The sequence below is a fragment of the Galleria mellonella genome, unplaced genomic scaffold, assembly GCF_026898425.1.
Source record: "Galleria mellonella isolate WM207_F2 unplaced genomic scaffold, CSIRO_AGI_GalMel_v1 utg65, whole genome shotgun sequence".
Lineage (NCBI taxonomy): Eukaryota > Metazoa > Arthropoda > Insecta > Lepidoptera > Pyralidae > Galleria > Galleria mellonella.
The window spans coordinates 242,948-267,987 of NW_026442138.1; the positions used below are offsets into that span (position 1 = coordinate 242,948).

General features: G+C 35.6%; 1 long non-coding RNA gene across 2 annotated transcripts; it reads right to left on the reverse strand.

The window, feature by feature from the left end:
• Positions 1 to 7,451: 7,451 nt before the first annotated feature.
• On the reverse strand, positions 7,452 to 20,073 carry LOC128201975 (uncharacterized). 2 transcript variants are annotated; one of them, XR_008253536.1, is made up of 3 exons: positions 19,905 to 20,073; positions 17,238 to 17,467; positions 7,452 to 7,655 (listed from the first exon to the last, which is right to left on the reverse strand). It is a non-coding gene; the product is annotated as an uncharacterized LOC128201975 (long non-coding RNA). The 2 variants fall into 2 exon arrangements; XR_008253537.1 differs by lacking the exon at positions 19,905 to 20,073 and adding an exon at positions 18,277 to 18,364.
• Positions 20,074 to 25,040: the final 4,967 nt, after the last annotated feature.

The window sequence follows — 25,040 nt, forward strand, 5'->3', positions numbered from 1 at the left end:
CTGTAATGGTAATTTTTTTTATGTATGTTTTTTTTTATACAACTTAGAATGGCAAACAAGCTGACGGCCCACCTGATGGAAAGTGGTAACCGTCGCCTATAGACATGAGCATTACTATGGACATAACAGAGTATACTGTTTCGCCCATGATACCCCCCATGGGTTGCCATTCCTGAGGACTCCGGTGTTATTCCTCTGTACCCAGTAAAATCACGCCATATCCCACCCTTCAAACCGAAACACAGCCATGCAAACACAACTGATTTACGGTTGAAACACAAATGGGACAGAGGTACCCAAGCAATCGACTTTTGTACAAAGTCTCCCTCTGGTAAACTATACTAGATAATTTAAATTAAAAAGATGTCGTGCTTGGATGCCTTACATTTTTATTTATTTATTTATTTAACTCTTTATTGCACCATAAATAAAAATATACATTGTAGAACAGAAAACGGTTTATAGGAAATTTTAATAAGAAACAGTACAGTTGATTACTACCAGTACTACAGACATATTATCTAATAAAAAAATATTTTTTTCCTAAGAATGAGAAAAGATTTATGGCTTTCTCATTTATTTTTATGTAATAAAATTAAAATTAATAAAAATTTAAAATGTCTAAGGTAAGCAATACTCTTTTGCAGTTTAAAGCACAACAAGTTGAATAGTCTGAACTCGTAATGAACAAATGGTATAGAAAAAGAAAAGATCAAGAGAATTTAAGTCATAAACAAGTCAAACTTAACCTAAATTATTAGTTCTCGGCAACCGTACTAAGTACAACTTAGATTAGCTGAAGACATAATATTCAGGAATACACATTACGAGACCCAAAGCGGCATTAACATTTGTGTGGACAGAGAACTAATCCTGACCCCATACTGTGCTCCCTGCGATGCTATTTCAAAGTGAAAGAACCAAGATATGCCATAAATTTTGCGCTTAAATGCATCTACTTCACGCCACGTCAACACTAGGTACTAGCTACGCCTTAGGCCATTATAAATCTAAGTTGCAATTCTAGTTTAATTCTTAATCGAAAACTACATTTTAACCTTACAGATATACCATATATTTCTATAGAAAATAAGTGGGAATGTAAATTTACATCCACAGCGTCAAAACCTTTTCATGATTTGTATGAAATAGCGTGCACATTCACTCATACAGCATTATAATTTAAATACCTAAATCCTTAAAAATATAAAGAAAATTAAGTTTTTTTTAATTGAAATTATGTTCGTGGACTCTGGCCTTTTTAACAAGAGTAATATACTAGTAATTGAGATAGAAGAAATGATTTTACATATAAACACTAATTCTACTAGAAAATATTTTCCAATTCCGTCACTTTTTTATTTATATCCTGCTTGTTTTTGTTCAAGGAACAACATAGAATTATATGTACTTCATTACTGTTGAGACGATCTCCTTTACGCGCGTACAAACATAACATTCATAATTTAAACAATATTTTGCTTAACTATTTTCCATAAACAAAAAGTTAGACTTATGCTTTCCGACAAGTAAAATAGTTCAATTAAAAAAAAATCAAGTAGTTTTTTTTTTTCGATGTGTGCAAACAAATAGACAAAATATTTCTACAGTACTATTAACTAACAATACAGCAGTATTCATTTAGATAGCAATAAGTTCACCGACAGAGACATTATGACGTGTGGGTGTATTATTAGTATACGTTTCAACTTGTATGAGAGCCGCTGCTTAATTTAATTCATTTTTTTATTTTGATCTGCACAAAAAAGTACTTGCAAGTTCAACGAACATTTTATCGGATTTTATAAGTGTCTAGTGTAGACAGACAATCCTGAGTGACGTTTGATTTTTGAATGGCCAGCTTAAATTTATTACTTGATACTGCTTAAGAGTTTGTATTCACACAAATTTATCATTTATATAGTTAAACTTTTTGAAAAACGCAACAGCTGAGTGAGTTTCTTGCCGGTTCTTTTTGGCTGAAATTGTGTTCCGAATGGGCAGTAATGAAAAATGACCTATTCAAAAATGCTTAAATCTAAATTTGCTTGAATAAAAATATTTCTTTCTTTCTTAAACGGTGAAGTTGCTAGGTTTTGGCTAGTTTTAAACTGCTTATCAGCTCGAATAGCCGAGCCAATAAGTCTATGCGGAATGTTCAAGGTGATTTTTATGTAAAGTTAGTAGTAAAGAGCATAATTATAATTCTATCCAAGATAATCGATGATGGCGGGTTGTATGAGCCTATTATTGCAGGATATTTATTTTTACTATACTTGTCGATGCACAAAATTCTCAGCTACTTACTTCTATGGTATTGTTGTGTTTCAGTTTGAAGGGAACAAGTACAATCTCTAACACTAGAGACACATTATGGATACCCATAATATATATTATTGTGATTGTTGCAAATTTCCACCAGATAGGCCGTCTGCTTGTTTACCATTCCCACCAGCATAAAAAATAAAGTGTAAAGTAAGTGTAAACGAATATAAGGATTTCTGATTCGTTCACAACCCGACACAACTACACTTAAAGGGCACATTAATTCTAAACGGAATGAACTACTGTTTTATTTATAAGTCCAGATATCGTCGAGATGTCGTATGTAAATATACACCGCTAGATACGCGTTAAATATCCAGTTGTCACCGCCAACAAATCTGCAATGTACACTCTCGGCTCTCAGTGCACGACTACGCCTGTTTACCCTTCCAAATCGCGCATTGTGCGATGTTGCGATACTATCGCCCGACACGGCGGAATATCGCGCCATCTCGCGATACTCGATCACTGATCTATAGACGCTCGCTATGGGAACGCTGCCCGCTAGAATGTAAACGTTTATGTCAGCCGTTACGCCTTGTAGAGCGCTGTAGTCGGGAGATAATATAGATTTATATCGCCGGATTGTTTAATAAATAGGCCCTGGACGTAAATGTCAAATACGTTTGAGATAATGGGGTATGAAATGGATACACAATAGAGCATAGTAATTGCTCGCCAAATTGAGTAATCAATTGGGATATGTACTTATATAGATAGTTTATTATTGATTTAAGTTTTCAATCTTTTAAAAAATAAATAATAATGAATGTAGAGCTTGTTAGAAGTAGGCTATATCCTTCTCATTGCCAAATACTGTGACTATAATAAACGGAACACTATCCTGAATTCGTACATAAGTTACTTTTTATTCCAACTTAAACAAGCATACCATGAGATATAGCTCGATACATTTGAAATAATATTTTCTAAACACTTTTGCTATCGCCCCGCTCACCATCGGCGGGAAATTCATCAGATGAGCGTCCTCCCGCAAAAGCTCAGGCTATGAAATGATGGCGAGGTTTTTCCTAGAGGCTATAAGTACGGGAGCATGAGGTTCTTTAAAAAGGGCGTAATAATATAACGCATGATATTCCTGGTATTACTGCCGTCCATAGGCTACATTAACCATTTATCATCAGATGGTATAAATACTTGTTTGCCACTATAGTAATATAAAAAAGTAACAAAATGCACAATACAGTAGTCACAAAAAAATGTTTGCCCAGCGGTGGGTAATGGGAAACTATCGTCAATGGATTAATACAATCTTATGCTAATCCAAAATTAAAATTTGATAAAGCCGTTATGTTATCACAACCAAATATCCATAATGACAACACATATATTTTAAATATTATTCATGACAACAATCCGTGTTCTGTTTACATAGATTCCATTCGTTTTTACATATTAATAAAGGATGATTTACGAACAATGTGTTGCCGTAGGTCACATGTCAACGTACTGTGAGAGGCGACGCGCCACTTGTTTATTGTACCACTACAATGAATATATTAACTACTGATTCTGATATGGTCAGTGATTCACACGACACGCTTCACACCAAAATTGTATTTTTTTTTATAGAACTTAGAATGGCAAACAAGCTGACGGTGCACCTGATAGAAAATGGTAACCGTTGCCTATAGACATAAGCAATACCATGGACATAACAGAGTATACTGTTTCGCCCATGACAACCCCCATGCGTTGTCATTCCTGAGGACTCAGGTGTTATTCCTCTGTACATATAATTCACGCCATATACCATCCTTCAAACCGAAAAACAGCCATGCAAACACAACTGCTTCACGATAGAAGTATCGGACTTCACCAAGGACTAATATAAAGGATTAATTGTATACATGTTTAATTTATATAAAAAAAGTGTATCGGATCTTATACGTGTTGTTAATAATAAAGAGAGGTTAGCCCCTATTGCTAGCAGTATACATATATACCCTTTTAATTCGACTTCCACGCGGTTCCCCCTGGAAATTATCGTGACTAATTTATCATTAAATTCGTGATAAGGGGCTAACTAACCTGACTTTACAGGGGGGAAAGAGATTGCTAGTAATGAGGTCCTAATAACTCCATTACTAGCAATATACTCTCTCAAGTCGATTTCCACGCAGCTCCTCCTGGAAACCATCATGGTTAATTCTTGTCGAATTCACCATGCTGGGCTAACTGATCTGCATTCATTGTCACTATGCCATTTTCATCCATAAAACAAATTTATTTTAGAGACCTTAAAATATTTACATTCCCTTTGCTATATATTTACAAAGCAGCGATACTAATAAAAACTAACATTTCAAATTACGAAACGCTACAAAGCAGAAGACATTGCATTACTATTAAAATAGCAAAATTTAAAACTACCCTACACAATAATAGTATATTCTGTATGGGTTTAAAAATGTACAACAAATTGCCACAATGTATAAAGGATATACCATAGACCATATAGATATATTCAAAAAAGAAAAAAAAATAAAAAGAATGTTATTGCATAAAGCCTATTGCACCATTAACGAATACGTCTACATCTACACTAATATTATAAAGAGGAAAGATTTGTATTTTTGTGTGTATGTATGTTTGTAATGAATAAACTCAAAAACTACTTTGCCGATTTCAAAAATTCTTTCACCATTAGAGAGCTACATTCACCCTGAGTAATATAGGCTATATTTATTGCTAGAAAAGATTATGGATCCTTACTAAAACTTTAGTAACGTAACTCAAGGTGTAAAAAATGCTATAAAATATATTTCGTCGCGTGCGCTGCGGAAACTATTGGTGATAGAACAAAAGTATGTTCTACAATATAATAATATTGTAGAATGCAATAAATAAATTCAATTTAATTGAATTGAAGAAAATATCAATAACTACAAAAAACTTTGCGATACTATATGTCCAACTATTATCGTTATGGCACAATAACCCCTTTTTTTTATGTTGCAAAAATGTCAACCCGTGCGAAGCCAGGACGGCCCGCTAGTAACCGATAATTATAATGTAGAAAAAGAAAATTATAAATATTGTATAGATTATTTGGTATTTTGTTGATTATATTGAAGTTTTTATGATTAATTGTAGTGAATTAATTTAACATAAACTATTTATTATTTTAATTGTTATTATTAAAAATTATAATTCAAGGGACATTATGTAATAATATTATTTGCGTGCCCAATGACGGTAAAACATATCGTGCGTTTTCAAGGCCCTTTCTTCCACGCACAACCACTCTTTGGAATCAACTTCCAGCAGCAGTTTTTCCGAACCGATACGACAACATAACCTTCAAGAAATGAGTATATTCCTTTTTAAAAGGCCGGCAGCACACCTGCAATGCCGCTGGTGTTGTGAGTGATCATGGGCGGCGGTAGTCACTTACCATCAGGTGAGCCGCATGCTCGTTTGCCCCCTGTGTTGTAAAAAAAACATAGCGCTCTGCACTTTTTACAACATCAAATTTATAACTGTACCTATGTTTATGCAAATAAATGGTTGATTGATTGAAAATTACTTCTCCGGGGGTAAAATATTATGCCAAATTTCGAATATTTGTTAATCACGCGTGACTAGAAGTCGTTTCACCAGAGGAAGACTTTGTACAAAAGTCGTTTGCTTAGGTACCTCTGTCCTATTCGTTTTTCTACCGTAAAGCAGTCGTGTTTGCATGACTGTGTTTCGGTTTGAAGGGTGGGATATGGCAGTGAATTTACAAGGTACAGAGGAATAACATCCGAGTCGTCAGAAATGGCAAAGCATAGGGGGTATCATGGGCAATACAGTATACTCTGTTACGTCCATAGTACTGCTCATGTCTATAGGCGACGGTTACCACTTTCCATCAGGTGGGCCGTCAGCTTGTTTGCCATTCTAAGTTGCATAAAAAAAAAGTATTCGAATGAAATTGAATTTGAAAATTAAAAGACACTCTTTACTACAGTTATGTGTTTGTATGACACTATTTATAATATTCTTTTACATGTAGGATCAATACTGTATTGGAACATAATATTTGTCACTTGTATAGTTTTATGCTTTATAACTACAAGAAAACAAAACAATAATAATATATGTCGATAAACTTAAAACAGAATAATCTAAACATAGTGTTTGTCCACCATGTCCTACAAATATCCTGACACTAACGAAACATCAGCGTCTATCGAATGGCAATCACTGGCGACAGGCACATCATAAATTGACAGCGGTCCTGCTCCATCCATCTCCCCGTACAACGTGTTACGGCCCGTATTTGGTGCACCCCTAGTTATGCGCGCTATCGATCGCCGTAAATCGTGCTAACGGTCGCCTACGCAATCAGTTGTCGCAGGTGTCGTTGGTGTCGCGCGAACGCGTCAATTGCCCGCTTTATTGTAACGCGCGTACACAATGTTTATGCGAAGATACGCGCCTCTAATGTGTAATAAATCGTTTATTTTCATGAACTAAGATACACGTAGATTATTGATTACCAGAGGAAGACTTTGTACAAAAGTCGATTGCTTGGCTACCTCTGTCCCATTCGTGTTTCAACCGTGAAGCAGTTGTGTTTGCATGGCTGTGTTTCGGTTTGAAGGGTGGGATATAGTGTGAATTTACTGGGTACAGAGGAATAACACCTGAGTCCTCAGGAATGGCAACGCATGGGGGGTATCACGGGCGAAACAGTATACTCTGTTATGTCCATGGTATTGCTCATGTCTATAGGCGACGGTTACCACTTTCCATCAGGTGGGCCGTCAGCTTGTTTGCTATTCTAAGTTGTATATAAAAAAAAAAAGATACAGCATTTATAATTAATGATTCGTTAGTTATTTTTCAAGAGAATGCCCTAGATAAATAACAAACAATTCATTATCGCTGCCGAATCCTGGAATAGAATGAAACGGTGACCTCCAGCGTCTTCTTTCTTATACGAGCCCTAACCGCAACGTGTCTATGTATTGACACTAATCAATCATTAAGCGACTAATTAAATTAAAATGATTTAACATAGACAATTTTAATTTTATTTATTTGTACATAGTTTTGATGAAAAATATAACTCAGAAAAATACACAAGGTTAAGTTAAAAAAATAAGATAATCGTACTAACTTTTTCACGCCGTTCTGTTCATAACTATAGGCGACGATTGCCAATTGCCATCAGGTAGATTATCAGCGTTCCACGTTCACAATACAACCCAGTGTTTTCCAATTGCACCTCATCTACTTGTTTTACGGCGTGTCGTGCGCTGCCGACGGGACTGCGCCGTTGTCGATCGCCGTCGTGCCCGTGTCGCGTCTAACGGGAGCTGTAAATTGTGCTTTACATGTTCACAGTAACGAAGTGACGACCCGTCGCCGCCGTGTCTAATATTGTGCTGAGTTTATTCCGTTCGGGTTTAGCACGCCCAACTAAATTATGTTAAAGGTGAGAGCCTTCCACATAATTTAGTTGGGTCGTAAGTTGTTACATCTGCATGTAATATATAGGGATTTGAGTCCATAAAGTAACCAGGAGCAAAAGTAGGAACTTAAGAGACTACCGACTAAACCATCTTTCAAAATAAAAACATTCACGCTCACTTTTTTACTTTATCCGAACAGTAAGTGCTTAATATTATTTTCAATTTCGTGCATAATATAGTCATATATGTCATATATGTGTAAGTATATTTGTTATTTATATATATTTATTCGTTTATATATGTAATTTTAGTATGTATGTATATCAATAATTAGTAGTACCGCATTCGAGTATTCTGACACTTCCCTATGGTTGACTGGGAGAGAATGCTTTTAGCATTAAGTCCGCCATATACACATATTTGTACTAATGAATAAATAAATAATGAATTACGTGTTACAGGGTGAATTCGAAGTCGTTTTATGGGAGTAATCTGTCAGTAAAATTCAACATTTTTCCTGTATAGACATGGGTCGGAAAACGACATATAATTTAATCCCAAATACCAACTTAGCTGAACGCGGCGTGATTTTAATGAGTGGGTGTAAAAGTTAGGATTTTTTTATCATTTTTCAATTCCTTTAGAGGAAACAGCTTCATTTACAGAAAATCCCCAAATGCTAATGTATTCTGTATATTGTAACTCAATCATTTTCTTCTTTTCACAAGATTTATGTAAAGTAATAATAAAATTATTTAAAAGAGCAACACGCAAGTTTCTTGCTCGTTCTTCTTGTGATGAGACAGCTTTCCGAACGAGCGGTAGATTAACAAAAAAAATGTAATGACTATTCAAAAGTGCTTCAATGTAAGTTTATTTGAATAAATGATTTCTATTCTATTCTATTCTATTCTATGAATATGTACCATAAACATACGATATTTCAAGCCTTTCTTAGCTGTGCCAGCATAACCATCAGACGAGCCGTACGCTGAATGTCAATCTCGTTTAAATAAAAGTCATCAATTAACTCAAATTAAAAAGTTTCATCATCTTCACATCAGAATTTAACTGTCCACTGCTGAACATAGGCCTCCCACACAGACTGACATAAAGATCTATCCTGAGCCACTTGCATCTATTGCCTCCTGGCAATGCATTTGAAGTCCTTGAAAAAAGTCTACATTAGGTAAAATTTCCTTTACGCAAACTTAAAGAATTAGTTCATTCAACTGTATTTAATCTTTTAAAACACATAAAGGTATAAAAAATATTAAAAGTGACCAGCCTAAGGGCATGAGTAAATGTCTACGATAATGTGGCTATTGATTATGTTAACAGTGTGTTTGGTATGTAATTTACAAGTGTTTGCGCGTCGCGTGCCCTCCATGTTTGCTCGGCAGGGTTGTCAATCGAATCCAAGAACCCAAGAACCCAAGAACCCACTATTGGCAGTGGTAAACGATCTGATGGCCAACTTCAACATACACCTACAGAAACGAGCAATACCGTGTACTTACCAAAAACTTTTAAAAGATTGAGACTTCATGCATAAGTCGTGTACTTGAGCATCTCTCTCCTACTAGCGTTTCTATTATGAAACTGCTGTGCTTACATTATGTGGCTATATTCTAAAGTATGGGATATGACAATGAAATTACTTGATACGAAGATGTAACACCACAGTCCTCATGAATGGGAAGGGATAAAAGATGCGCATTAAAATGTCTGGGCGACGGTTACCACTTTCCATCAGGTGGGCTGTTAGTTTATTTAACATTTTTAACCGATTTCATAAAGATGAAAAGAAAGGTTGCATTTTTTTTTATATTTGTTACTTTATATCTGTAACTGATAGATATTTGGAAAATATTTGCAAACCAATTTGGAAAATATTTTTTTATCTGTAAGAATATATTTTACTTACAGATTGGGCCCATAGAAACTTTATTAAAATCTTTTGAGTACTTTAGTTTTAAATCAAAATAGCTAGTTTTGTCACAATTGATGTCGGTTTTTTTGTGAAATATAATTTTAATTTTAAATTATCATAATATACAGTAACATTATGGTTACTATTTTTTTAATATTATAAATAATTATATATTTTTTTTTATAAGTTATTATAAAAAATATTAGTGTGCACTGACATTCCCGTGACCATAACACTAACAAGAAATCAAAATAAAACATTTTAGTCAGTTACATACATAATTATTGAACGCTCAATTTATGTACTATACCTAATTCCTTTCTATCCACTCTATCTTCAAATGAAGCTAGTAGATATTAATGATCACTATTCCTGATTCCTCCATATAATATTTTATATTTAGAGGTGCTAACAACCAACCCTGCGAATACATACAAGCAATAATTGACATCTGCGACCATTCTGTTGCAACTCGTTATATTACAAAGTGCTAACTCTTCGCAAAAAGTACTAAATATCCCTCTGTCCGGCCGCGCACTGTTTGCGCGCCGTGAGTTACGTTAGGTAACTCACGAAACACAAGAGCTTTGGTAACTAAATGGATAGTTTTCAAACAGTTTCTTCAATAAATATTCAAATATCATGCTTAAGTTTCAGATCTTACAACAAATGTCAAAAAAAAAATCCGGAAAATGTCAACTTTTATATGCTGATCCTTTTTAATGTTTCCCATTGAGAGGGCTCTGCCAATAGTTTTCACACTTAGCAGGCGGATTAGTAACCGAAGTTAGGCTTTGGAGATGATTTAAGAAGGAGCTGCTGCCCATCTCTCGACTATAAATTCTCTTAGTCGTCTCTTACAATACTCACGGTGAAGGAAGAGTTGGCCCATTCTATGCCGGGACACACATAGGATATTATTAAGCTATATTTATTAATAAAACAAAATTCAGATGAAACATTGTATGAAATTACACCATCTATGCCGTGCCGTAGCCAAGAAATATTACTTTCATATTTTAATAAATCAATAAAAATTCACAATTAATTAATTGTCAAATCAATAAATAAATAAATGTTTAGAAAATAAATAAATAAATATTGCCGACCACAAATAATACTGTAGTCTTTTTGAATTGATCTTAACGAATTGATTACTATAATAAAGTTTTGTTGAAATTTTCACAAATAAATCAAATTAGATTTAAACGTTTTTTTTTATACCACTTAGAATGGCAAACAAGCTGACGGCCCACCTGATGGAAAGTGGTAACCGTCGCCTATAGACATGAGCAATACCATGGACAGAGTATACTGTTTCGCGCATGATACCCCCCATGCGTTGCCATTCCTGAGGACTCAGGTGTTATTCCTCTGTACCCTGTAAATTCACGCCATATCCCACCCTTCAAACCGAAATCAATCGTCAGATTTTTCTATTTACAGTATTGCACTACTGCAGACTATCTTATGTTCGTTGACTTCATATATGCTCTATACGTAAAACAAGAACAGTATTGTTAATTGCAAACATGTATTTATAAAATTAAATATAGTTTGTATTAAATGTAGTTTGAAATGGGATTCGAACTCGTATACTGCATACCATCCCTCATTATCTGGTAGTTAACATTACGTATTGTTAGCGTGCCATCCAGTGATTAGAGTCGCTTCAGATGCCAACGTACACGCAAAATTATTACCTCTACCGACAAACGGATCATTTTTATCCTAGCCTTCATTTTCCATTCGTAAAACAGATCAATCGAATTATATAGGAATTAACTTATAATTTAATCAGTCAAAGAAACCAACACTGGTTACGTTTTTAATGAATAATAGTTGTGGGCAAAAAACCAAACTCGAGAACGCGATTCGCTCAACGAGTATTGATTACGAACAAAGCAACATTATTTTACTGTTTATGGCAATCAAAAAGGCCGGCTTTATAAAAATTGCATCGCATAGATTAAGCGCGGACACGCGTTAGTTAATATAGTGAGGTGATTGGATTCCGTGGAATATTGTTTAAGCTAATTGATTGATTGGTTTTCATTGAAATAGATTTTTATATGGAGAAACAATTATCAATTACGGAGTATGATCACTACAAAGTACCGCTCCGCGTGTCTGTCTATATCTTCGTAATGACCTCAAAAACTATTGAACAGACTTTCATGCGATTTTAATTTATCAATAGAATGATTCTAAGGAAGGTGTAGGTGTAATTCGTTAAAGGTTTTGTGTAAATTGGTTGAAATATAATAATGATTCGTTCCGTATGGTCCCGGCATAGAATAGGCCACACCTTCCTTTCCCGTGGACATCGTAGGATTTGACAAAGGGAGAGCAAGGAATGAGCAGCAGCGTCCCTCTTAAAAAGCCTAACTGCGGTTACCAATCCGCTTGCCAAACCTGGCAACTACTGACAAAATCCCCTGAAGGGGAGGTTTATGTTCAGCAGTAGATAATTAAAGCCTGATATGATGATGATGATGTTGATTGTAGAAGATGACGGAAAAAATCGTGCCGTATTATCGTAGCCGAACCATAATACTGTAGAGAGGGACTGTTTCTCTTTTATAGATATACAAAAAAGTCCATAATGGCATAACTATACTGGTATACAATTCTCAATGCAATAAACTGATGCAAAAAATGTAAACACAAAGCTCCACTACCCATGCGAAGCCGGGGCGAGTCGTTAGTAAATAATAAAATCTTTAAACAGTTCTGAATAAGTTTAGTGTGATAAAAACCATCCTAATTAAATCAGAACCAACTTAACCAAATTCAAATATATATATAATTTTTATATATTTTTAATTTGCCAAAAATTGTTTTTTTAATTATAAAGCACTATTATACCTACTTGTACAACAATTAGTCCATTACCTTAAGGTTGTCTTGAAAAGATTGCTCTCAGCAATAAGACCGCCTTACTGTACTTATACAATTGTATCGTTGTGTTTGTAAATTGTCTTGTTTATTTCCTATATTGTATAATGCAAATAAAGTATACTCATTCATACTCATTCATTCGTTCATTCATTCATTCATTCATTCATTCATTCAATCATTCATTCATTCATTCATTCATTCAAATATTAAAACATATTGAAATCTATTATATAAAGACACAACACGTAAGCCACTCAAAGATTATTATTATTTATTTTCAAATTATTTCAAAAATTAAAAATAAAAAGGAAAAGAAGCTGAAATGAAGACATTAATATCTTATATTTAATGTGTTATTTTTATCTATATATACACGATATTTTTTTAAATAAAATTACAACTATAATATTTTAAAACTATAATAAAAGCAAAGACTATTTTAAACTGTGGTAAGTAAATATTTGGTATACTCTGTTATGTCCACGGTACTGCTCATGTCTATAGGCGACGGTTACCACTTTCCATCAGGTGGACCGTCAGCTTGTTTGCCATTCTAAGTTGTATAAAAAAAATTTTGTGCGTTTATAAATTTTGTATCATTTTAATTATATGCCTAAGAAATAAGTGTGAGTATCAATATTCTGAGAAAAATAGATCCGAGGTAAAAGATAAATAGATCCGAGGCCAACAAGTAGTTTAAACCAATCATATAAGCACTTAATAACACGAACCGACGGAAATGCCAGCTTGTTCATGGCGTAAAGTTTTTCAACAAAAATAAACAACAAAGTACAACACTTGAATTCCATAGAAATTATTATATACATTCGTAGAATTGCAACTAAATAGTAAAATAATATAACAATCTACAACTTCTTATATACTTAACAATATTAACAGCATCTGTATTAAACATGGCGCGGCAACGTCTTACAACAACGTGTGACATTCTCCGACGCCAATTTGTGTTTCTTTAACTTTATTTCGCTGCGCCCGCGCACCGCACACGAACACTTAAATGGAACAATTATATGCATCGATACACCGAATAATTATCTTCAGAAATTGACACCGACACGCGAAGATTGCTGAATAATTGCCACAATCGGAATTCTCGAGATGTGATCAATATCGATACATAAAACGTAGACGAATGCACAGGATTCCATCGGAAGCAGGTATCGCTTGACGATTTCATTGAAGAACTAGTGGAAAAAAATTAAACGGCGATATACCGAGACCAGCGGATGACTTATAGTTGTGAAATGGTAGCAGATTATTGTAAGTTTATGTCAGCGACATTCCAATGCCGGCGGTGTGGGCATGTGATAGCTTTTGTTTTATTGGCGTCCAATCACATAAGTAACGGGAAGGAACAGTTAGACAGGAGACGGCCACGGCGTTTCCCAGCGAATAGCCAGGATGCTGCGTGGTTCGCTACAAAGGAATGCAGTAAAAATAATCAGTGCAGCTCTCTCTTTGTATACTCTTACATTGCATTGATATTGCATTCGTAGTTTATCAATGTCATTAAAAATGTCTACAGAATTGAAAACGCCTTGTTAAGACATAGGATGGCACAAAAGAGCCTAAAACTGCTTATTATTGTCATGATTACTGTATTTAAATGAAGGTATTGTTTTCAGTACGATAACAGGTTATAAATATAATCATTCTACTTTCGACACATTATAAAACATTCCGTTTAATGTAAGCAATTAAAACTATTTTCTTCTAAAGATGGCAATTGGCACAGCGATTCGTAATGAACAAAGTGCATCTTATATTAAACTTTCATTGGAATATGAATTGTGAATGGATTATAAATCCTTTTAGGTCCCTAATATTATGAAATATCAAGCCAATATTTTAGACTCCTTGAGGGTTTTGCCTATATAAATGATATGCCGATTTCCACGCGGTCTCGCCTTAAAAGTTTTTAGTTAACCCCTATAAACTAAGTCGTTAGTCCCAGAATTAATGTAACCATGTAAATGAGACAATTTCACGATGACCTGAATTCATACTCGCCTATTATCTCTTATTGTTAACCCACTAGTTTTAACCAATAGCACAGGCCGAGTTACCATCATTTTCACCCATTAATAACCCTTTTGGACTTGACTTCGCTTTACAACATTATTCTAGGAACTAAAGGATTTGTTAGTAATGGGATCTAATTGGTCTATTTTCAACATTCTCAAAACCAGCTCCAAATTGTTTTTTTTTATACCACTGAGGTGGCAAACAAGCATACGGCCCACCTGATGGCAAGTGGTTACCGTAGCCTATGTATACCTGCAATACCAGAGGTATTACGCGTACGTTGCCGACCCTGAAGAAACCTCTTTACCCCCCTTTTGAAGAACCCCATGTTGTAGTCTCTTGGGAAAACCTCGGCAGGGAGCTCATTCCACAACCTGAGTGTTCGTGGAAGGAAACAGCTCTGAAACCGCGCAGTACGCGACCATTGAGGCTGTAGAAAATGAGGATGAACTCCCTGTCGATGGCAAGCCGTTTGATGGAAGAAGGTGACTGTGGGAATCATATTGAACAATTCCTCTGAGCACAATCCATTGTACAGGCGGTAGAACACGCAGAGTGAGGCAAAATCTCTCCTAAGACTTAAGGGTTCGATATCGCTTATGAGCCTGGGATCATCGACAATTAGTAACAAATAGTGGAAGGTTAACGGATTTGGCTTCGTCCTCGATAGCGCGGGCGGGGTTTATTTTTATCTATAAAAATGAGACCTGTCCTGTACCGGTCCGTAAGTAGACGCAGCATCACCGTCATCAGTATTCAGCCCGTGCCGCGGCCGCTTATCTCGCGCTTGTACTCTGACGAGTAGTCACGAGCGACTAATGAACGCTCCGAATCTTTACGAGCTGTTGTACTCCGCACACAAACACCAGCGAGATGGTGATATACGGCGCAGCCCACGGTACCCGTGAAAGCCATAATCTTCAGATTAATCTCTGAATGTGTTCTGCGCACGAGCATTGAATACATGTCACTGTTATTATAAATAACGTCTCTTGTTTGCTCGCACCGGAGAGATTAAAATTAGAAGGCGTGCTCATTGCTCTGTTCGTACAAAAGGCGTATTTTGTGGTACTTTTTTTTTTAATGGTAACAAGTCAAACGATCTGACGGTCCACCTGATGGGAAGTGGTTAATGTGACCGATAAACACTTGCAACTTTGGAGGTGCTCAATTGATTTCTTGTTTTCGAAGGCAGCTGCAAAGGTAAGGTAATATGCTTTAAAATAATGTTTCAATCAAGTGCCTCCCACCAAATTGTTTATAATTACTCCTCTCCATCCAAAGGTTGCCTGGAAGAGATCGCTCTTAGCGACAAGGTCGCCCATTGTTTTCTCATTGTGATTATTTCTTGTAATTGTTTATATTTATAGTAAGTTTACTATTGTAATCTTTTGGAAGAAACAATAAAGAGTATCTATCTATCTATCTATCTACCTGATACTTTAAATATGTTCTGAAATTTTTCTAAAATGTATTAGTAACACGACTTTGCGTGGGTAGAAAGAAATAATAGATAGTCTTTGTTACCAGCTGATCATGTAGCATAAATAAAAGAATTTTTAAAATCTGTTAATTATTTTTTGTCATTAAAATAGGCCATCCATTCCTTTCCCGTGAATGTGGTAAAAGACGATTAAGGGAGCTTAACGGTTGAGGGATGATCACTCTTAAAACATCACCAAAGCTTAACTGCGGTTGCCAATCTGCCTGCAAAGCGTGACAAGTACTAGCAAAACCCCCCCAATAGAGGGAGGCCTATGCAGTGGACAGTAAACGGTTGATATGATAATGATAAAGTTGTTTTTGAGTGTATCCATTATAAATAAACAAACATACAAAAGTCAAACCTTTCCTCTTTATAAGTGTAGGTATCTACCTATCTATGTATGTATCTATATATATGTAGGTACATATCTATGTATGTATGTATAAGTATTCGCATATATGTAGGTATATATTTATGTATATGTATGTGTGTATTTATACTATTAAATATAATGTTATTAATTTAATTTTGTCTAGTTTAATACTCGCTGACACTGATGCTCCTTTCCACTTTGGGTGTTGCTGGAAGAGAACTCTATTAGAGTTAAGCTCGCCTTTGTACATTTGATTACCTCTGTCATATTCTTATAACTGGTGTGTACAATAAAGAATTAAATAATAAAAAAAAAAACTATGAAATGTTTAAAATTAACTATAACAGTTGCAAAGTATCAGTAAGTTGTAAAATACTGAACTGCTGAAAAAATATTTCCAAACTCTATCTAATGGCAACAGTTTTCAGCATTAACAAATTGAAATAGAGAAAATCCCCTTCTCTGCACTTATATATGATATGGATATGGCGTGAATTTACAGGGTACAGAGGAATAACACCTGAGTCCTCAGGAACGGCAACGCATGGGGGGTATCATGAACGAAACAGTATACTCTGTTATGTCCATGGTACTGCTCGTGTCTATAGGCGACGGTTACCACTTTCCGTCAGGTGGGCCGTCAGCTTGTTTGCCATTCTAAGTTGTACAAAAAAAATACTTATTACTAGAATAGCAATAGCACTAGATAATAGAAAATATATATCTTTATTTCGCCTAAAATCATACATGTTAACCACCCATGTAGAAACAATATGATGACAGCGCTGACTCCTCATGGATGTTCATCCGCATCATTGGAAATTATAAACTGATGCAACCGTCGGTGTACACATGTTTCATGGCGGCGATACGATCGCAGCCGGTGCCGCGGCTCGCTCTCGATGTAAACCGATCCGATATCCGCAACTTCATGTTAATGTCCATGTTACTCGTATTTAAATTGTTTCTCAGTCCGTCTGCGGACAAACAGATAAACTCCATGACTGATGTAATCACTCATACTTGCCGGCAAATGTTATCGATAGATTAATATTAATACATCTATTGTAGTTCTCTATGACATCTATCCGTCCCGACAGAACAAATGGTTTATACATTAATAAAAAATTATATTCCATGTCTCATATTTATACATTTATTATATTTATATATTTTCCGAGACTTACTTTCAATAATTCACATCGCATAATTATGTTTCTGTTTGCCCAGAGGCTAATTAATGAAGACTGTAATTAAGTAATGTATTATCTTTTCTATAAAATATGATTTTGTAATATGATAACCCAAGTGATGGAAAGTGAAAACCATCACACCATGGATATCTCTATATGACACGCACAGTACCTACATCTCATACGTTGCTGTTCCACAGAACTGAAGAATTAAGTCTCTATAACCAGTAATAATACATTAAAAGAGTTGTGACAAATCATTTATATCCGGCTCGAAGGACCATAGCTATTGTACAACATCTATCTAGATAATTAAGTAGTAAACTGATTACAAGTTGCATTACTATTACTAGATGGAAGAGAACATACTAAAACAAAGAAAAACTACGTACTACACTTGCATTTGTTACTGCATTAAAACAGTTGTGACAATAGTCATTTATATCCGGCTCGAAGGACCACGTACTACAATTGGGTATATGCCAAACTTTAAGTTAATTATTCAGCAAGTCTCTTGTGACAAAATGATTAATATATTTTTGACTAATCGATTAAAAATTAAGCCTGGATTCTTATAAAATATATTTCCCTACCAAGTTAATTTCCGTATAATCTGCATACAGATAACTGAAGTCAACTATCGTAAATATGGCAGATAAGGCGTCGGGTACCGGTGGAGGCGAGGCGAAGCGAGACGAGGTGAGGCGTTGTTGGTTTGATCCCAGGCCAACCCCCATCATTCTGAGCCATCACGACCGCACCACATCACGCTGTTAGGCGCTGTACACACGACACTCAACAATATCAGAACATCGCTTTACTATTTACTGTTAAAACCAGAATAAAAGGAAAAACACACTGTATTTTTTTTTTATTATTTTTTTTTTCAGTGGTATTTCGCGGCTTACTTTTGGCCACAACAGAATATCAGTGTTTTGCTCTTTTTTGGGCAAAACAAAAAGCTGAGTTGTGGCCGTTTTGTATTACTGTGGTGCACGTATGAAGAAAAAAAAATTGTTACTAATTTTATACATTCTGATTTTGTTTTTGTTTCTTTTTTTTTATTTTTTTGTATATGTATCTTTTTTTTATCTTTTTTCACATTGCATTTGTGTCTTTTGCTGTTTGTGTGATGTAAGTAATGCAAATAAATTATTTATCTATCTATCTATCTATCTGTGAATTCCAAAAAAATGGGAAAAAACTAAAGCGATTGGGTTTTTATTTTAGTCGAGCTCCTATAAATTCTACTACAATGCGAAAATTTATGAGGATAGATGGCTGTGTGTTAATATTTCAATTAAAAACTACTGAATAAATTTGATTTAAATTAGGTATACACATAGGTCATATCCTACCTTAAAATAAAGGATAGTTTAAATAAAGATTCACGCGATCGAAGTAATTTTATGCGATGAATAAGATAATAGAATTATATTTATTTTATTTATTTATATATTTAACACTATATTGCATCAACATAACAGGATTTGTTGAACAATTTTCAATACGTATAGTGTAGTACAAAAGGCGGTCTTATTGCTAAGCAATCTCTTCCACACAACCTTTGGATAGAAGGAATATTATTTCTTCCACGTAAAATCTTTCAAAATCGCATTATTTATCCACCAAATTTTATGTAAATCGCGTTTATAAATAGATTTTTTGGCACAATAAGCATTCTTTTATCTAGCATAGAGAGGCGACTTCAGTGGGACGAAAGTTGTATTGTTTAAAATTAAATAAATAGACATTATCTTTTAATGCAAGAGTTTTATTTTAAGGCTCGAGCACGCTTCACGGCTGTTCATGACAAAGGATCCCGGATTGTGCCGAAACTAAACAAGCATTTCGATTGATGTACATACACGTAAGTTAATCCGGTTGTTCTTACATTACAACTTGAAGTTATATTTTTTATTCACAAATTTAATATAAGACCTACTTCAATTCAAAATTGACAACCAATTTTGTTTTCTTCTTTTCATTTAAGAGTTCCCTCTTGTCGGTGCAACTAATTCATGCATCTTCCTCCAGCCAGCTCTATCCCAGGCCATATCCTTGACCTCCCTATACGACATGACACCTAATGTTTCTTTTATCTGTCCTATACAGTTATTCCTCGTTATGTATTTTCTTATTATAAAGAAAATTTAAATCTGCTTCTTTTGAAAGTCAAAATAAATATTTCTGAAGAGCGTACTATTCGTGTGAAACGTACCTACGTATGCTATGCTGATATTGGTGCCCCGGTGTTGTTGGTGTTGTTGTGCGCATGCGCTAAGTTGCACGAGATCGTATTTACGAGGTGTCGACTACATCACTAGACGAGCGCCACGCTGCTGCATTGATAAGGGCTCCATTGTACAGTTACCACGACTGAATTAGTAACTGTAAATTAATTAACAATATATAAACTTTAACAGAGGGAGACTTTGTACAAAAGTCGTTTGCTTGAGTACCTCTGTCCTATTCGTATTTAAAGCAGTTGCGTTTGCATGGCTGTGTTTCGGTTTGAAGGGTGGGATATGGCGTAAATTTACTGGGTACAGAGAAATAACACCTGAGTCCTCAGGAATGGCAAAGTATAACGCATGGGGGGTATCATGGGCTAAAGAGTATACTCTGTTATATCCATGGTACTGCTCATGTCTATAGGCGACGGTTACCATTTTCCATCAAGTGGGCCGTCAGCTTGTTTGCCATTCAAAGTTGTTTAAAAAAATCTCGTCAGTGCACTACACAGAGCAAGAATCATTCTCCGCAGCGCCGTTTTTCGAAACTATTTATGTGTTGATAAAAAAAGAATACTAAAAACAGTTAAATCGAGTCATAACCACAACAAGCCCTTTCCAATCATATGAATTGAGCCAAAAAACTACATTTTACAGACGAAGCGAGCTCGGAATTCATTACGGTGACCACTAATTGTGGCAGCGCTGTGTCGCGACTAAACAACCCCGACCGCACTCTCGGAACTGCACTTTAAAGTTGGTGTATACTTGTAATAGCGTGCGGTTATCGTGCACATTATGCGGTGCTGCGCCGGCGCATACTGTACCACTAGAATGCTTTACAGTAGATCGACTTTAATAGTTACTTTATTATAACTATTTATGACGCGCAGTTGAGTACGTCTCTGTTAATGTTGTCGTACTAAGATTGTCAATTATAGTAATATAAATCCAGTAACTTGACAAAACAATCCTCTAAATTGATGTTATAAAGTGATTTGGTATATAGACAGTTGAATATCCATATTTTATGATTTTTTTATACAACTTAGAATGGCAAACAAGCTGACGGCCCACCTGATGCAAAGTGGTAACTGTCGTCTATACACATGAGCAGTACCATGGACATAACAGAGTATACTGTTTCGCACATGATACTACCCATGCATTGCCTTTCCTGAGGACTCAGGTGTTATTCCTCTGTACCCTCTAAATTCACGCCATATCCCAACCTTCAAACCGAAACACAGCCATACAAACACAACTGCTTTACGGTTGAAACACGAATGGGACAGAGGTACCCAAGCAATCAACTTTTGTACAAAGTCTCCCTCTGGTAAAATTATGATGATGCTATTTGTGTTAATAAAAGATACTATAGAGATGATAGCTCTGAGATGTATGTGTGGTATTAAAAGATCGAGTAAGAAACAATGTGATTAGAGAGAAGTGTGCACTGAAAGACGATGTAGTGACAGAAATCGAAAAGGGAATGTTGCATTGGTTTAGCCATTTAGAGAGGATAGATAAAAGAAGAATTACGAAAGAGATTTATTGAACAAGAATGAATGGAGATGTCGGAAGAAGCTAGACGTAAGTATGTCGACCGTGCTGTAGAGAGACCAAATTAAAAGTACCCGTAAACGGCGAGCGTGTATGAAAAGATTGATGAATGTGGAAGGAGCGAAAGAGGTTTGTTTGAATTGAAGCATTTGGCGTTTCACTGTTTCTGCCTACTTGAATGGGACACAGACGTGACAAATATGTATATACGTATATGTTAAAGATTTGCATTATCAGATGGATTATGACCAGTAGTCGCGGTTTCAAGTTCAATAAAAAAATTTAAGATTACGAATTCAGGACGGGTGAAACCGAAATAAACATGTAGTCCAACAACGTACGAGTAAAACCACTATAGAAATTAAAATCAAATCTCTCACGCCACCACTTGTACGCCATCGAACGAGATATATCGTTACGATACAAAAGTATCGATATATCGATGCAGCGATACCGTGACTGGTGCCCGCGTGTACCAGGATATCATGAGATGCGAGGATAGTGCAATTTACGGCACGCTCCGGCTCCGACACTTCGACACTTCCTCGCTGTACGTGCGCTGTTTGCCTGTGACCTGTGCTTATATTTAAACACTAGCCACCCGCCCCGGCTTCGCACAGGTATATACAGATATGCTTACATTTTTTGCTATCCTTAAAAGATATAAACTTAAACTTAAACTTAGACTTAAAAGATATATGTCGTGGCAGACTTTTTTATAGACCTATAAAAGATAAATAATCCTAACCATTTTTTTTTCTCAAACGGCAATATTTTCAATGAAACCTGTCAGTTGGCATGATTTCATCCGATAATTTGAACAATTATCGTCATATTTTAACAAATTAATACAAAACAAATAAAAAAAAAACTATACGTATAAACCTTCCTCTTGGATCACTCTATCTATTGGTGGAAACCACATTGAAATCCATTGCGTAGTATAAAAGTTCTAAGCGTACAGACGGCGGGAAGCGGCTTTGTTTTATACTGTATAGAGATACCATAAACATATTGGTAGATACTATATAATAGTGAAAATCATAATATATTATAAAAAAAAAGCAATTTAAAAATTTTTATCCTCTATGAATATTTTTGGTTTTTATACTTAATCTTATAAGTTTTTTGTTCATGAAACAAAACCTTAATTATGTTACAATAGATGTGCTCACAACTTCTTTCTAATGACCGGGAGATATTGATTGTTTGAGATAAAAAACAGTCTATTCTAAATCCTTCTCTATCCCAAACACAACTTTTGTAGAAGATTTTATTACAGGTGTACAAAAACTCTCTGACACCATTTTAAATAACAGCAATAAAAATATATTAAAAATTAATAATATTTCTAAAGTAGTGATTAACGTCCATTAATAAATACATTACATTGTTAAAAACTCAATTTAAAAAAACGCAACCACGTCACTGAATGTACGTGCGTTGAAGAACCACCAAAATTTCCCGCCAACTGTCGTACGAGCTGACCAGTCCACTACGAATGTTATTACAAAGACCCAACTGAAGAGTGAGTACACATCAAACAAACATCCCGGACAGCGCGTAGGCGACTGACCACTGCCTTGTATTTTTAGGTTTGTTAGAACAGCCATGTTTTGACTTCACTAATACAGCATACCCAGTTGTAAAATTAAGTAACGCTGTCATATACCCTAGTGCGACATCATTGAGGAGTGAAAGGCGATAGTCTTCCGTTGGTATCCTCCATCCATCATCATGAAGTATTCAGCAAAAGCAAACTACGTTTGTTCTTAAAGAGAACCACTTAGAGGTCGACCTAAAGCACTCATAGGCGACCTGAGAAGCTGCAAGCATTAGGGCTACTAGTCCTCGTTACTAACAATCCCTTCCCCTCTAGCTATTAAGACAATTCGCGACGTGGCTTTATCTCGCAAATAAATCTCATTTAATTTAGTTTAATTTCGTTTCATTTACTTTTATTTCGTTTCATTTTGTTCCGTTTCATTTCATTTTGTTTTATTTTGTTTCATTTCTTTCCGTTTCTTTTTATTCCGTTTCATTTCTTTTCATTTCATTTTATTTAATTTCGTTTCTTTTCATTTAAATTTATTTTATTTGATCACTTTGTTTTCTAACTAGTCATCTGCTATAACATAAATTACAAAACAGTCTTGTCTCTCAAAAAGCCGCTCTACTATATTCGTTCATAAATTGTTTTGTTTGTACGTAATTCCAAATTAAACAACCATTAGCTATGAATTTTAAACACGTGGCAGTTCGGAGATCGCCTACGTTTGTTTGCCGAGGGTGCGACATACATAAGCAAACCAAAACAATCGAGATATGGGTCAATATTGTGACTGTTATACCGAGCTCTAGGGGGCGCGGCAACTACTCGGAGCTACGATTGACGCTTACTGTTGTCTTAGGATGACATTCGACTAGTCTAGTTTAAAGATTGTGTTTGATCTTGCCTCCGTCCAAATTGTTCATAATTACTCCTCTCTATCTAAATTGTCTGGAACAAATTGCTTTTAGCAATAATAGTATATATCCATCCTAGTTACCATTATTATACCATCCATAGTTTTTCTTGTGTGGTCTTTTTTTTTATACAACTTAGAATGGCAAACAACCTGACGGCCCACCTGATGGAAAGTGGTAACCGTCGCCTATAGACATGAGCAGTAGCATGGACATAACAGAGTATACTGTTTCGCTCATGATACCCCCCATGCGTTGCCATTCCTGAGGACTCAGGTGTTATTCCCCTGTACCCAGTAAATTCACGCAATATCCCACCCTTCAAACCGAAACACAGCCATGCAAACACAACTGCTTCACGGTTGAAACACGAATGGGACAGAGGTACCAAGCAATCGACTTTTGTACAAAGTCTGCCCTATTTGAGCATCATAAGTCAAATAATTTTGCTATTTCATGTTTCGCCTTTACATTTCAAATTTTATTTTTAGCCATTCATTCCAGCAATGGAATGAATGGCTAAAAATAAAATTATGACACTAATGATTTCGAATTTTAAAATATCCAACCCACTGTCTAATCCACGACATTAAATGTATAAAAAAGTAATATAGCGCAAACATAAAAACCGTATCAAAGAGGCCGGCAGCACCGATACGACACCGCGTTTAAGAGCACGACAGGTTAATGACAAAACATTCGATTACTGGCAGCCTCGTCGGCGTTTCAATAAAACGCCCGCAACGCCCGTGAAGATCGATCGTAAATAGTTAAACGAAATGTCGGTCGATCGCGGCGGATGTATTGAGTAGCGTCGCGCCACGTGACTGCACCAGTTAACAACACAATTCATGTAAAGCACAGATTTTATGCAAAAGGACACGGTACTGTATCACTGCTAACCATAGGCCTTCCCCTATTGGAAGGTTATGCCTGTAGTTGTCACACTAGGTAGGCGGGTTGGCAACCTCAGGCCTTTTTTTAATAGGTGATGATGAAATGGTAACCTTGCCTGCGCTATCGGTATATGCTGGCGGGGCACCAGTGAGCGATGACAGGTGAGGATGAAAAGGCATGTCAGTTAACCCATCGTG